Raw genomic sequence first — 3,603 nt, 5'->3', positions numbered from 1 at the left:
TGTCGGCATCGTGGTACTACCACCAGTCCGAGTGGTCTGGCCGTGGTGTGGCGAAGACGTACCCCGGTCACTCTTTCGGAGCGATCCTACTCCTTGATCGGCGCAACCTGAGGTGGCGCCCTCTGCGGTTGCGCCGCCAGCTGCTCGTACACCTCATGGTGCCTCGTAGTCTACATCGTCGTCCTCAAGGCCCACCAGGTGGGTCCCGATGCTCCAGAGCTGAGCATCGTTGTCGGCCTCAAACCAACGCGCCTAGAGCGGCAGGTCGCCTGCATTTGGTGGGTCCCGCGGCTTATCCGGCTATAGGAAGGCCCTGTGCTGCAAAATCTACAAGCGGCGCGCCGGTCCGCGCATTGGGACTGCCAGATTAAACAAAATCATGGCAAAATAATCAATCAATTTGAAACAAATATAATACTATATGTGGCACATGGGACGTTACAGCTAGCTGGTCAAATCAGATTGGTTCGACCGTGTCTGCTTCAATTCCTTGCTATGAAAATTAAAGAGGGTTTTGTCAAATTAAACAGAGTAACCTAAAAAAATGTTTATACGTGCTACTAAAAGAGATCAATCATTTGCGCCCTTCAAGACTTCAACTCCTCAGATCTGAGATCTCCTCCTATATACGTTTAGCTTCTTTTTTGATCACTTCGATCCGAATCTATTCGATATCCTTGTGTCCCTATGAAGTGACAAAATTATTGAGGTGGTGCTAGGCTCTTTGCTTTAGCCCTCGGTTCCTCTGTCCAGATAAACAGCTTATGCGTCCCATGAATGCCCCTTTGTGCACTTTCTTAGTTTCTCCATCTGAATGAGCAGCTCGATTGAATGAGACCGAACCAAATTAGTGGCCCAAAGAACATGCTGTGAGAGAAGGAGTTCCGACCAACATCCAGCTTGTCTTGAGCTTACTATGCAATACCAGCATACGCACCCGGGAGCCGAATTGAATTTCCGGGATGATAAATAGATTTAAATGATTGAACATGCGTCCATATACATGTGATAGAAAAAAGTGAGCATCCAATAATTTGGAATGCGGGGCATATTTTAATATTCGTACGTACGCGTTCATGTAGTCATCTGAACTTCAATAAAAATAAACTTAAGCTAGTTGGGCTAGCAACCAATTAGATACAATATGTAAGTCTGTTGCAATCCCTGTCTTCTCAGGGCTTTGACGGTGCGGTATCGCCGTGTGGGGTCACCACCGACCACCCTCTCTCCGCACCGCAATTTCCCCTCTATCCCCTCCTTCATTCTCCGTTCCTTCCTCAGCAGCTCCCTCGACGACGGTGGCAAGGCGCCGGTCGTGCGCGGCTCCGTCGATCCCACCCGTCTGCGTTGAGCCCGTGTTCGAGGGCGGCTGCCGGTGCACTCCGGCGATCCGGCCACCACCACGCGCCGGCGGGCGACGCAGACCATGGTGGGTTACGGCTGCCGTCGTCCTCCATGTGCAGCTCTCTCCATGGGGAGCCCTCCTTCCCGGTGTCCTCCACGGGCCGCTCCGCCGCCGCAGGCCTCCGACGACCTTGCGGGGAACAACTCCAACCCTGCGCGGCCGGTGAGGCGCCTCTCCTCTTATCTCACTCACTAGAACGGTCAGGATGGGGGGCTTGGAGGTAGAGGGTCGGGGGCCGTGGAATACTGTTATGTCGCGGGAGCATCCGTAGCGCATCATGCGGCCAGGTCGCGAGCACAAGCAGGCGCCGCGGCAGGCGAGATCTCTGGCGGAGGTCCTGGGCGAGGCCATGACGGATGGAGGTCCTTGGCGGAGCCATTCGCAGCTGCGGTGTAGGCGGCGCTGCATGTCGAGATCGATGCCGCCTCATTCAGATGGAACATGGAAGGGACACAGGTAAAGATTTGATTCACTTCATTTTCATCCCGCTGTGTATCTAACCCGAGGGGAGGTAGGAGAGGAGGTGGGTCCAGGCAGCATGGTTGCAGTTGCATCCGACAAAATCGATTGTTGGTCACAATAGTCCGTCAGTGCAAAAGCAAAATGGCTGGGTTCTTCTTAGTTACTAATTTTATTTGTTGTATCTCCTGTTGTCTTGCATCATATGTGGAATGTTAAGCACTCGTGTGATGGATGCAGATCTTCAGGCCTAGGAGCGGCCTTTCTCCACTTTCCAGTTGCAAGGTAAAAGATGGATTTATTGGCCGGTTTGCATTCAGATCATGTATAAGTATATCGAGCAGACTTTCTATTGTTAATGTGCATTGGCCATGTTCAAATCGTAATTGAACACTCAACATGTACACTGCCCATGTGCCTTTTTTACTACAAGAACTTTCCAACTATAGGATGTCACTATAACAATATGTGATTCAGTTGGGAGGTTCTGCATTTGCTGCACAATATGAATGAGCCGTGGTTTATGAAATTTCAAGTTAATTATTCATTTCCAGGCACTTTGGAAACGCCACTTTTCATGTTTGGTGAAGCAAGAAACTATATGCATTGTATATTATGTGAGAAAATTTAGAGAAATATTTTGTGGAACTTGCAACCAATAGTTAATCGATCAACGCGATGGCTCACTAACGCCGCAAACTGTACCATTCTTTGTGGAGCTATTCTCTACAACATAAGATTTGCTCAGTGATATTCACTATATGCTGAAGTTTTACCTGAATTATTTACTTTTATTGATATCTGTTTCAAGGAAAAAGCTGTGGAGAATTGAACGGATACTCCAAGAAGTATTGTTTTGGTCACTGGGATACTCCAAGAAGTATTGTTTTAGTCACTGCAGCTACTATAGAAATTATATGTTATAGAAATACTAGATTAGGGTTGAGTGGATGCAAGTTTTATTGTTTCCCCCTATTTCATTTTAGCCACAGTCAGCTTCTACAAGAATGCCATGAAGTCTCTTTAATTTTTCTCACTGCATGGTCTGATCTTTGTTCACATTTTCTTTGGCTGTCGTTGGAAAATGGAATAAAATGATGGACAAAGTTATGTGGTTACATTGCATAATTGTGGCTCACAAGAAATTTTAGTAAACCTGCATTTGCTCTGCTCAATAAACCACTGTGTTGTGGAGTTTCTTATCTGCATGCATGGTTCTTTTTTTTTGAAACAAGTACTAACATTTACCGTCATTTACCCGAAACCAAAATATTCAAATATGAGTAACTTGGACATATCTGTTGAAAACACTAAGAAATCGTGAACTGTTAGTGAAATTGTTGTTGGTTTTATCAGGAATTAGAGAACCATAACTCCACAAAGGCAACAACCCATGACAAAAGTTGATCTGAAGGTATATGCCACATGTCACGCTTAATTTCTAATTAGATCATAAGGTGTGCATTCTGTAGATCGATTTGATAGGCTTCTGCAATTAAAGACACTGGTGTCAAACTGTTCATTGTTCAAATGTAAACTGTCATGCTATATAAAGCAGCGGAGGACAATCCCACAAAAATACGTTCTCTGAAATTATCTAGCCCGCTGCTTTATGCAATGCTATGCATTTTCAATGTTACTCTTCCTCTTCTGTTTGCTCATTTTGTTGCTGATGTACAAAGAGCACAATTTATCACGTCCTACTGTGCTTCATTCCCTGTAAGTCAACTAGCAAGATT

The 3,603-nt window shown here is 46.0% G+C and overlaps 1 long non-coding RNA gene across 1 annotated transcript; it reads left to right on the top strand.

Annotated features, from left to right (window-relative positions):
• The first annotated feature begins 1,145 nt into the window (after window positions 1-1,145).
• On the top strand, window positions 1,146-2,982 carry LOC127321075 (uncharacterized). The gene is made up of 2 exons (XR_011752306.1): window positions 1,146-1,861; window positions 2,105-2,982. It is a non-coding gene; the product is annotated as an uncharacterized lncRNA (long non-coding RNA).
• Window positions 2,983-3,603: the final 621 nt, after the last annotated feature.

The sequence above is a fragment of the Lolium perenne genome, chromosome 2, assembly GCF_019359855.2.
Source record: "Lolium perenne isolate Kyuss_39 chromosome 2, Kyuss_2.0, whole genome shotgun sequence".
NCBI classification, from domain to species: domain Eukaryota; kingdom Viridiplantae; phylum Streptophyta; class Magnoliopsida; order Poales; family Poaceae; genus Lolium; species Lolium perenne.
Note: the sequence above shows the minus strand (reverse complement) of the source record. Positions and strands in the feature narration are given on the sequence as shown.